The sequence below is a fragment of the Protopterus annectens genome, chromosome 1.part0 (genome assembly GCF_019279795.1).
Source record: "Protopterus annectens isolate FY-2018-M chromosome 1.part0, PAN1.0, whole genome shotgun sequence".
NCBI classification, from domain to species: Eukaryota; Metazoa; Chordata; order Ceratodontiformes; family Protopteridae; genus Protopterus; species Protopterus annectens.
Window position 1 is genome coordinate 826212339 of NC_056725.1, and position 13149 is coordinate 826225487.

Consider the following 13149-nt stretch of genomic DNA (forward strand, 5'->3'; position numbering starts at 1 on the left):
CGATATAGCTGGGGTGTTAGATTTCATTAATTTAATAACACAGAAAAAGGCATGTTATCAAATACCTATACATTTATGGTGGCCTCTAAATTTCAAAGTATTCTATTATTTTCTAATTACTGGAATCAGCATGGTACAAATCTTAAGGAAGACCAAAAGCTTAGAGCTATAGAATCCACTATTAAACTTTCCCCTTTCAAAAACTAATATACACACAACTAATGATTAATAATAACTCTTATTTCACCCCCTTGCATATTAAATAAATTTAATCTTAATGTCTCCCCTACATGTTCCTGCTGCTCCTTCCCTCAAGCTGACCTATTACACATCCTGTGGTCAAGCAATCATACATATAAACTCTGGTGCTCTCTCAAAGTTAGGTTAGAAAAAATGGGTTATCAACAGTCAACTCTTTCTTAGGAATTAGTGGTTTTACATACTACAGATATTAGATTTTCCAAGCTGAAATTTCATGTGCTCATTACTCTTTGTCTACTAATTAAATTTTATATTAACAAAAATTGGTTGGCTCATACCAAATTATTTGGAAGGGTTTCAGGAATCTAGCAACAAAATATATATCATCACAAAAATTATTTATAAATGACCCCAGTAAACAAGTGTATTACCAAAAATTTTGGAAACTGATTTTTGACCTCATTCAGGGTGTACAATTACACAATTAATTTTGTCTGGTCCTGAGACTTTGTGCTAATTTTCTTTCTTTTTGAATTTGATGTGCTCCCTCATTTTGGATTTTGGTTTTAGGTTTATAGTTTTGTACTTAAGTGATCTGGCTCCTTTTCTTTAACATTATTAGTAACATCTTATGTTTGTATATATGGCTGTACTTGCGTATAGGTATAGAGTTATGCTCTGGATGACTTTCATAGTTTGTCATTAATGTATTTGAACTGTTTATAATTTTATGCATTTATTGTTTGTAACCTCCACTGCAAATCAATAAAATCTTCTTCTTCTTCTCTTTCGGCTGTTCTCATTAGGGGTCGCCACAGCGGATCATCTGTTTCCATTTCTTTCTGTCTTCTGCATATTGCTCTGTCACACCATCCACCTGCATGTCCTCTCTCATTACATCCATAAACCTTATCTTAGGCCTTCCTCTTTTCCTTTTACCTGGCAGCTCCATCCTTAGCATCCTTTTCCCAATATACCCAGCATCCCTCCTCAGCACATGTCCAAACCAATGTGATCTCGCCTCTCTGACTTTTTCTCCAAACCGTCTAACCTGAGCTGGCCCTCTAATATACTGATTCCTAATCCTGTCCATCCTTGTCACACTCAGTGCAAATCTTAACATCTTTAACTCTGCCACTTCCAGCTCTGACTCCTACCTTTTTGTCAATGCCACCATCTCCAGCCCATATAACATAGCTGCTTTCACTACCCTCTTGTAGACCTTCCCTTTCACTCTTACTGGTACCCGTCTGTCATAAATCACTCCTGACACTCTTCTCCACCCATTCCACCCCGCCTGTACTCTCTTCTTCACCTCTCTTCCACACTCACCATTACTCTGAACTGTTGATCCCAAGTACTTAAACTCATCCACCTTCACCAGCTCTACTCCCTGCATCCTCACTATTCCTCTGTCCTCCCTCTCATTCACACACACATATTCTGTCTTAGTCCTGCTGACCTTCATTCCTCTCCTCTCTAGAGCATATCTCCACCTCTCCAGGGTCTCCTCAACCTGGTCCCTACTCTCACTACAGATCACAGTCTCATCTGCAAACATCATAGTCCATGGGGTCTCCTGTCTGATCTCGTCTGTCAACCTGTCCATCACCATTGCAAATAAGAAAGGGCTCAGAGCTGAGCCTTGATGTGATCCCACCTCCACCTTAAACGCATCTGTCACTCCCACTGCAGACTTCACCACTGTCACACTACCCTTGTACATATCCTGTACCACTCTTACATACTTCTCTGCCACTCCTGACTTCCTCATACAATACCACAACTCCTTTCTAGGCACCCTATCATATGCTTTCTCCAAGTCCACAAAGACACAATGCGACTCCTTCTGACCTTCTCTATATTTCTCCATCAACACTCTCAGAGCAAACATTGCATCTGTAGTGATCTTTCCCGGCATGAAACCATACTGCTGATCACTAATCATCACCTCCCTTCTTAACCTAGCTTCCACTACTCTTTCCCATAACTTCAAGCTGTGACTGATCAGTTTTATCCCTCTGTAGTTACTACAGCTCTGCACATCACCCTTATTCTTAAAAATAGTTACCAAACACTTTTTTCTCCACTCCTCAGGCATCCTCTGACTTTCCAAGATTTCATTAAACAATCTGGTTAAAAACTCCACTGCCATTTCTCCTAGGCACCTCCATGCTTCCACTGGTATGTCATCTGGACCAACAGCCTTTCCATTCTTCATCCTCTTCATAGCTGTCCGTACTTCCTCCTTGCTAATCTGTTTCAGTTCCTGATTCACTATCCCCACATCATCCAACCTTCTCTCTCTCTCTCTCTCTCATTCTCTTCATTCATCAGCCCCTCAAAGTACTCTTTCCATCTGCTCAACACACTCTCCTCACTTGTGAGTATGTTTCCCTCACTATCCTTTATCACCCTTGCCTGCTGCACATCTTTCCCATCTTGGTCCCTCTGTCTAGCCAATCGGTACAGGTCCTTTTCTCCCTTTAGTGTCCAACCTTTCATACAACTTTCCATATGCCTCATCCTTAGCCTTCGCCACCTCTCTCTTTACCGTGCTCCTCATCTCCTTATACTCCTGTCTACTTTCTTTATCTCTCTGACAATCCCACTTCTTCTTCACCAGCCTCTTCCTCTATATACTCTCCTGTACTTCCTCATTCCATCACCAGGTCTCCTTGTCCTCCTTCCTCTGTCCAAATGTCACACCAAGCACCTTTCTAGCCATCTCCCTTACTAGCTCTGCTGTAGTTACCCAGCTATTCGGTAACTCTTCACTGCCACCCAGTGCCTGTCTTAACTCTTCCCTGAACTCCACCTCACAATTACCCTTTTTCAATTTTCACCATTTGATCCTTTGTGCTGCCCTCACACTCCTCCTCCTCCTCTTCCTGATCACCAGTGTCATCCTACAGACCACCATTCTATGCTGCTTAACTATACTTTCCCCTGTCACCACTTCACAGTCTCCAATCTCCTTCAGACTGGCCCTTCTACATTAGATATAATCCACCTGTGTGGATCTTCCTCCACTCTTGTACTTCACTCTATGCTCCTCCCTCTTCTTAAAATAAGTATTCACCACAGCCATGTCCATCCTTTTTGCAAAATCCACTACCATCTGACCTTCTGCATTCCTTTCCTTAACACCATACCTGCCCATCACTTCCTCATCCCCTCTGTTCCTTTCACCAATATGCCCATTGAAATCCGTTCCAATCACCAGTCTCTCCCCCTTGGGTACACTCACCACCACTTCATCCAGTTCACTCCAAAATTTTTCTTTCTCATCCATCACACACCCAGCTTGCGGAGTGTATGCACTAACAACATTCATCATTACACCATCAATTTCCAGCTTCATAAACATCACTCTATCCGACACTCATTTCACCTCCAAAACACTCTTGGCATACTGTTCCTTCAGGATAACCCCTACCCCATTTCTCCTCCCATTCATACCATAATAGAACAATTTGAACCTGCCTCCTATACACCTGGCCATACTCCCCTTCCATCTGGTCTCTTGTACACACAATATATCATAGGTTCATAGGTTGGTACTTGGCTATCAGCACTAGGGCCTATACAAGCCTAGCCATAACAATTTCCTGGCTATTTCTTCCCACAATATTTACTTCCGTGGACCCCTGTCTAGCAGGGCGACTGACGTGATCCCTGGGGCGAATTTCCTTTCTCCCATCCAGTCATCAAGTTTCCTTTTGAAGAGGGCCAAAGAGATGCTCTGCTTGACATGTATGGGCAGTCTATTACAGAGTCTGGGGAGTCTCTGGGTCAGGAACCTATCCCTCCAGCATGTTTTATTTATTGTGATGACAAGGTTTAGATCCCTGGAGCATGTGGCTCTGAGGGATTGGGATTTCTTTAAGTGTAGCATGTCCAATAGCTCTGGGTTTGACATGGCCTTGTATGTTGAGCAGAGATCGCCTCGGAGTAGACGATATGTGACAGAGTATAGCTGGAGTTTTTTAAGGTGGTCAGCATAGGGCATCTGTTTTAGGCCTGTGATTCTTTTAGTGATGTATTTCTGCAGCCTTTCCAGTTGTTGCAGATGTCTTGAGAGGTACATACTAAATGGGGCGTTGTACTCTATAATGGGTCTAATGAGGGATGAGTACAGTGGGACATAGGTTCATAGGTATGTACTAGGCTATTGGCCCTGGGGCCTATACAAGCCCAGCCAAAAAGGTACCCTGGCTTTTGCCACCCAAGAAAATTATTTTCCTGTGCCACTGTCGAGCAGAGCCACAGAGGTGATCCCCGGGGTGAACAATGACCTCCTTTTTTCTGGATGAAAAGCCCTTAGTGATGAGGTGCGCCACATAGAAGGATTTCCTGACTGTTGTGGCGATGTGGTTATTGAAGGTGAGACCACTGTCCACCTGTGTCCCTAAGTCTCTTATCACACTTTCGGTGTTTAGTGTACTGCCACCTATGTGGTAATTCACGGGTACATGTTTTTTCCCAAAGGGGATAACTATACATTTCTTGGCATTGAGCTTGAGCCCATGGCTCTGGCATCAAGCATGTGTTTCTGTAAGGCCCTTTTGTAGAGTATCGACATCATTTGGGGATTCAGTAATGGCTCCCAGTTTGCAGTCATCTGTGAACTTTGTTAGCCAGAGTCCCTTAGTGTTGGCCTGTACTTCAGAGAAGTAGATGCCAAACAAGAGAGGTCCCAGGACTGAAACCTGAGGTACTCCACTTGTCACTTGTCTGGAGCTGGATTTGGAGTCAGCTACTTTTACAGTGTGGGTTCTGTCAGTAAGCCAGTTGGCAACCCATCGAGTGATGTAGGGATTAATGCCCAGCTTAGTAAGTTTATCTATGATTCCAGAGTGGGGGATGGTGTCAAAGGCCTTGGCGAGGTCCAGATAGGCTGTGTGGACTGCCTTACCCTCGTCCACAGCTCTGGAGACTGATTTGAAGAAGTCAGTCAGGTTCAGGAGACAAGATCGGCCCTTTATGAACCCAAACTGGGTGGGGTCCAGTAGCTTTGGAGGATTTTATGAGGGATCTCAGCTTCTTACTGAGGCTGACCAGGGAGTTCTTCCAGTCATGGGATTTTACTCTTTTTTTACAACAGTTTCTTTCTTCTGTTGTATAGTTTGTTTATGGCAGGGCCACCAGATTGGCTTCCTTTTTTTGGAGGATAGCATTTTGGTTCTGTTAGGGATAGCATGATCCATGTACTCGTGTAAGTGCTTATAAAGTGCATTTGTATAGGATTCAGCAATCGTACCTCTATTGTCTGTCTGCATGGGTGTCAGGACGTTTGCCACTTCTGTCTTAAGAAGCATGAAGTTGGTTTTGGAGAATTTTTTTTACAGTGGTTTCCCTAATGGGGGGCGGGGGATGATTAGCTTGTGGTCACATCTGACCAACAAGGAATTGACCTCTGGTGTGGAACACCGGTTGCCCATGTTGGTAATGACCAGGTCTAGGATATTGCTGCCCCTGGTGGGGGGTGTGGATAAGTTGATCCAAGACATTGGAATTTATGAATTCCAGAAAACGTTGAGCAAAAGAGTTGGTACATGAGTAATTTTCCCAGTTAATGGTGGGGTAGTTGAAATCGCCCATTATTAGGGTTTTGGTTTGTACCCTAATATTTTTCAGTGTATCAAGAAATGAGGAGTGAGAATCCTGGGGCATGGTGGGGGATCTGTAACAGTTTACAATTTGGATTGCGGTCTTGCCCAGAGTTAGTTGCACTTGGATAATCTCGGATGCATTATGCTGAGCAACTAACCTGGAGGTGTGGATATCCTTAATGAATATGGAGACGCCTCCACCTTTAGTGTTTCAGTCCAGGTTAGGTGGCTGAAAGGTATGGTATGAAGTATAGCCTGTAATGCAGGGATGCTTTCTGGAGCCTTGAACCAGGTCTCTGTCACTGCACAGATGTTAATGTTCTCCATTTTAAGGAGTGCCTTGAGTGAATGCATTTTGAGGATTAAACTTCTAGCATTGAGTAGCATTACCCTCAGATTTTGCTTGCTTGTACCAGTTACAGTGGTGAATTTGTCATTTGAACCTTGCCTAAAAAAGGCACTATAGGGGTGGCAAGAGCCTTAGCCAGTATCCAGAATCCCAAGGGCGACAGGTGCAGGCCATCTCTGGCAAAGCATCGTGGTCTGTTGATCATGTCATCCCAGGCAGACAGATACTGGATCCCCTTAGAATGACACCAGAAGCTTAGCCAATTGTTGAAGTCAATCATTTTGTCCTTGTACTGCGGTATCATTCTTGGCGATGGCAGAATGCTACTCAGGGCTAGGGTCATACCTGCCTGGGCTACAAGATTGGAGAGCTCTTCCATGTCTCTTTTCATGTAGTCCAGGGAGGTACGTCTCAGGTCATTCACACCAACATGGACAATGACAGAGTCATATTTGTACTTGTTGTGGAGTGGCCTGAGTGCGTGGGTTATGTGGTGGATCCTGGCACCTGACAGGCAGCTGACAGTAACTTTCTCCTTGTTTAGCCTGGTGAGTGGAACATCAGTTTGCCTGACTATAGAGTCACATAATTCTCCTTATACTTAGCATTCAGGCTGCTCCAAAGTTACTATGTTTTGTGTTTCAAGCCATGAAAGACCCAGTTATATTCAATCTCCTAATTCTTTGTAAAACCAATGGATCTACAAACACCTGCACTGGGGAACTAAATCTACACCAGCAAATAAGTATGACTTCCTGGAGGGTTGGCTTCCTAACTCAATACATTCCCAGCCTACAGAATAATTTACCATTGCATGTCAAATAAATTACTACTTTAGCTACCTTGGGCAGACACAAACTTAACCCAGGGTTATCATACACTGCTCTGCTCACTCCAGGAGGTGAGTACTATTAGCATGCATGGTCTGTGTTCCTTCTTTGGACTTATGTTTTTAAAAGTACAGAACTACTTTTATTTTGAATAACTTTCAGCTACTATTTCTTGGATTATTCCACAACTTTTCTGAAGTCATTCTGGAGTTGGTTACCATCTTCCGTCTTGTTTTCTGCAACCTCCAACTTGTCCACAATGAAACTGATTTCCCAGTGCAGGCAAATGACAATTTTTGCAATAGTGATAATAAATATTTATGGCTTTAGAATCAATCCTTGTGTTCTCTTGCTGGTGCTATATTCAGGTATTTAGATTTCAGGTCCCAACATATCTTTTTACTGTCCAACTAAACCTGCATTTTTTTTCTTTACTTATGGTCAGGCCAACTTCACGTCAAGTCTTCCCTGCAGAACTGAGACAAAAGGCTCTACTGAAACCCTATTGAATCTCATCTGCAGGATGTCTACTGTCTATGACCAGGACTACCCAGCCATGGCACTGGTCATGCTACAACAGCATGTCCTGCATTTCAGGAATTCATGCTGATTAGTATCTTCAGACTATTTTCCAGTGGAAAAGCTAACAATCTGTTTATAGCAGCACCTTCTCTATCAGTTTAATACTGATTTCAGACTGACAGACACTGAAATAATTAGTGTGAAAATACAGACTGTTTTAACCTGAATACAGAGTTATTTTTGTAAAAAAATAAACAATCAGTTCTTAACACTACTGTACCCTAAAATAAATAAAAGTGAATAATTCATACATTAGAAATGTCTTTTATTATTTTTTTCACTGCATTTGTCTGCTATTAACATGTTCTAGAGACCCTCTCTGATCATCCACTCCTCCTTCCCCAACGCCCACCTGACTTGCCCCTTCAGATCAAGCCCCACAACCCCCATCTGACTTACCCCTTCACATCAAGGCCTCACAAGTACAGAAATCCCTAGTGTAAGCAGTGGAGCAGGGGAAGTGTGTGGACAGGAAATCAAGGTGCCCTGGTACAGTGCTATCCTGACTATTACAGATTTTTTTTTTAATTGCCCACACACTGACCCACCCAATTCCCAATGTGCATCACATATGCATATGACCATGGACTAACATGACTGGCCTTCATCACTAACTGTTAGTCCTTCACAGTAAACCTTACATACATCACTCCTGTATAGGTGAGCTAGCAAAAATGCCACTTCACCTCAACCCCCAGTTGTCTTCTTAGGGATCTAGTTTGCTAATAAAAAAGAATTCATGTGGATCACAGTAAGGGTCATCGCTTTACACCACAGAGTCAGATACATTAGAAATTTCTACATTAGCTACTTATGAGAGTCTTCTTAGTATTACTCTAAACAAAAGTAATACATTCCATCAAAGATATTATAATTTATTTGATGTCCTTGCCCACTGTGAAGTTGTCCGACTAAGATGTTAGCAAAACAGTCTGTTTCTGAGGCAAAGAAGAATAAATCAATGACTACAACCCAGATGACCTAGGTTCAATCAGCCGCTAGGGCAATGGAAAATATAGGCAAGGGAGAATGAGACATGAACAGAAATGGATTGGCCATTGTGGATGGAGGGTGTGGTGTTTCTACATCAGATCAGCTGCCACACTAATGCTAGGTAGGAGGCCTGAATTATGAAAAGCAGGTGTCATTACCAGGGAGGATGTGTAGTGTGGCTACTTAAGCCAGTAATAGTAGCTTTTTTCTTCAGTGCAAAGGAATGAACATCTAGAGCACAGAAGGGCATCGACACTAGCTAAAGTGATGACGGTGTGCACAAGACAAATGGGGTAAGGTTAGGGTTAAATAGAGATCTCTCCATACTTCTAGATGATGTGAAGCTGTTTGGTGGGACATTCACCATGTAGTTTCCTGGAAGGACCAACTAAGACAAGTTGGACTTGGGCAGGGGACAAAGGAGTATCCTTGTGGCAGGTGGACTAGAAAGACTGTATGCAAGCAGGGTCACAAAGAACACTCATGGCTGCCTGGACATCAGCCTGCTTGAGATGGTTTACTCTCATGTGGTACTAGGTACGTCACTACTGCAGGGAATGATCTGGGTAAGTCTGCTGGGGGGATACTTAATGGTTGACAGGGATGGAGCTAAAAGCACACAAAAAAGAGAGGGATGATGACAAAGTAGGTTCAAGAAAATCAGCATGGTCTCCCATGTACAGTTTGCGGCTTCACTGCCCTTCATTGTGTAAGGACTCTGCTGTGACTAATTTGTCGCTAAAGTATGACATCTGGCAATAGCTGTTAAGACACATCTGCAGGCATCCATTACAAAGAAACAGGGAGATGTGATCACATGCTACATCCTAACCTCCACTCAGAAAGGGAAATGAAAATAGAAAGAAGACACTAGCCATGACAAAGTGATTCTTATGCTGTCTTTCCACACTTACATTCATTACCGACCATCTGGAAGCATAAGGAAGAATCAGAGCCGTGTAAGGGTCGTCCTTTTCTAGAATAATATTGTTGGGAAGATGAATACTAGGAGAATGTCAATAAATTATACAGAGTGTAGTGCTAAAAAGTAAATCACATTTAATTTACTAGAGTAGATTGGAAATGAGGTAGTGTTAATTTTTGTAACATGAAACCCAAATCCTTTACAAATACAGTTATATTAATATAAGATTTTAAACTGTGCAGTTGTTTCATAAATATCTATTATTTACAGATGGAAATATATATTTCCTCAAGAGGCACATGAAAAGCAAAACATCTGAAAATAAAGGTTTTACAGCTTAACAGACAAAATAATAAATGAAATTTATTTTAGACTTAGATAACTGTAAAGATCACAGTGTTGTCTTAGCATCCCATTTAAAGAAAACTGTAGCTTACAATATCTCAATGAGGAAATGAAATGAGGAAGTTGATATTTACTGCTCTTCTGCTCATCTGCTTTGCCATGTTGTTGAAAAAGTACAACAACCAAAACTGATGCTGAGATTATCACTGAAGGATCACCAGCTTCTTGTAATTGCTATCAGATCAAGAGAAGAGAGAAGCACATGGTAGTTCTGTTTATGGTTTACAAGCTACAACTTTTGAAAAAGTAGAATGTGTTTTTTTGGGGTGGGTGTCAGCAAGAATAAACTTCTTTATAAAGAGGCAGTGTATATATTAAAGTTTGATACTTTGTTTCCAAAGAGTATGAATGTTGATTTTAATTGGCATGTATTACTTTAAATGCTTTTAAGTGTTTTATGGTATCAGTTGATGACTTTATTGTTTAATTGTCTGTTTAGTAGTGTATATAAAACAAATGTGTGATGTGAAGTAATTGTGTACCCCAAGATGGCAGTGAATGCCGAGACGTCAGAGAGGAGTACATTGTATTCAATGGGTTCCTGGTTGTTGTTTTTCGTTGTATTTGCTGCTGTTCTTTTGTTGCTTTACTGTTGTTTTTGCTGAAGAGAGAAGGTGAGTTATCGCTTTATCCCTCTTCTCCAAGTTTGTGTGATCTCAGAGTTAGTATATATGCGGGGGTAGAGGAGGGTGAGTAAACAGTGTAATGGCTTTATATCCTGGATAGCTAGGGGTGCTGAAAAGTTCTAAGCCTGACCAGGAAGGGAATGATGTGGAGACATGAAACTTACAAGTTATTCAGCTTATTCTCCCCAAAGTTTAACACACTTGGCACATCGTGTCTCACATTTCTGTAACCCTGCCAAAAAAGCCTGAATTCTGGTCACTGAAATACTGCTCCGCTGCTGCAATCACCTCCGAATCACTCGAAAACTGCTGCCCTTTCAAACTCTGTTTACATTTTGGAAACAGAAAATAGTCAGATGGAGCAAGATCTAGGGAGTAGGATGGATGGTCTATGCACTCAAACCCCAGTTTTGTCAAAACATCCATTGTTTTGCCAGCCTTGTGAACAGGTGCATTGTCTTGCAAAAAGACAACTCCTTTCTTCTGCAGCTTCCATTTCCTTTTTTTTTTCAATGCCTCCTTTAATTGGCACAGCAAGTTGCAATAGTATTCTACATTAACTGTTTGACTCCTTGGAAGATAGTCCGTCATTACACCTTCCTGATCCCAAAACACTGTTGCCATGACCTTTTCTGCTGACTTTTGGGTCTTGAACTTCTTTGGCCTTGGTGAAACTCAGTACTGCCATTGCATGGACTGTTGTTTTGTCTCAGGATCATAGTGGTTTGACCATGTTTCAGAAACAGCAACTAGTCATTCCAAAACGTTGGCACCAGCTCGACGAAAAAGGTGCAAAATCAACTTGAAAATGTCCACTCAATGTCTTTTATCAGCATGCAAACATTTGAGCGCCCACTTGGCTGACAGCTTTGGCATACCCAGTTGCTCATGGATTATAAACCCAACATATTCCCTGGATATCTGTAGTGTCTCAGTAATTGTTTTAGCTGATATTTGCTGATCTGCCAAAATTGGGTCATGGTCATGGTCAGCAGTTTCAGGAGATGACACCGTTTGAGGGCTCCCAGACCTTGCTGCATCTTCGGTCTCGAAATCTCCATGCTGAAAGTTTGCACATCACTTCTTCACAGCTGAGTAAGATGGGCACTTGTCACGCAATGCTTGCATCATACATTCATAGATTTCCTTTGGAATTTTCTTCTGAAGGAATAGGAACTTCATGATGGCTCAGATTTCCACACTTGAAAATTCCACACTTTTCGTTGACATGGTTCAATCAATCATCGAAACAATGTCAAAACATAGCATTACTATTCAGCAAATTGGCACGTTACAAGGTGAAATCATAAACTCACAGCAGCTTCAAAGTCCCACTGGTAACAAGAATAAAAAAGAAGCAGCTTGTCTAGCGAAACAATAAAGCCCAGAACAATACAAAAGGGAATAACACTTTGGGTAACTCAAAACATGTAATTCAGCTTTAATCATCAAAAAACATCAACGCTCAAGCAGTACGTTTTCATTTACAAAGGCGTTTCTTCAGATGTGGGCTGTGTTATTAGGTGAAACAAGTTGTGCGCTGTGTTACAGGTGAAACAATCCCCTTTTCAGCTCTGGAGGCAAAATACTGCTCAGAATTTAGAAAGTTGGTCAGGCTTAGAACTTTTCAGCAACCCGCTCTTAGCTACAGTTGTTAACAGTTACATACAGTATTACACTGAGCTTTTCTCTGGTTTTCTGAATCCACCTTCTTAAAAAGAGATCCATTCTAAATAACTGGTAACATACAAAGGGTGATATTTAGGAATGTTTGTCATCTACTGTTAAATGAGTATAGGAACACGCAGGCAGGAGGCAATTCCACGACATATAGAGGAATTGTACTACAGCAGAAATAGTGTGGCATTTATGGTTAGCAAATGACTGCCTAATGTCTTGCAAAATGAGTCACTGCATGCAAATAAGACTAATTACATATGCAAATAACAAAAAAAGCATGGCAGAGCAATTAAGAGCTATGGAAATCTAGCACTATGAACCAAGGCACTCATCTATTCTGAAACACTGAAATTTTGAGTGTAGAGGATCTTCATTCGTAAAAATAATATGACAGGAATAACAGCAGCTATAGCGGAACAATGAGTGTGAGTGGCTACTCTCACAGCCAGTGTCCATGACTTTGTGTGCTGTTGCCCCTTGTAGAGCAGACTAGTCTTCCATTGACAAACAGGCCATCACCTCCACAACCAGGGCATTGTTGACCACTACTATATGGATAAGGACAGCATACAGGAGTTAGTAGATGTGTCACCCATAAGATGAAATCAAAAGGAGTGCATGGACTGTCCAGCCCTTTGGATACAAAGGTTCCTGTAGCATTAACCATCCTTGTCACTGGGTCTCTGAATTTGATGTACTTCTACATATGTTCCATTGTGAAATTCAAGAAAGTGTAAAATGTTCTACTGCCCAGGATATTCCGATAATGTCATCACTTGACCTTTTAAAGAGGCTTTTTGTCAGGATGTACAGTGCTGAGGATGCCTTAGTCTCTAATGGGATGGCCCATTACTGACCATCATAGGGTGCCAAATAAAGTTTGTGTATGCTGTAGATCACAATCTCTCCCTCTCTGCCCACCATTTATCCTGAATCTTCTGTT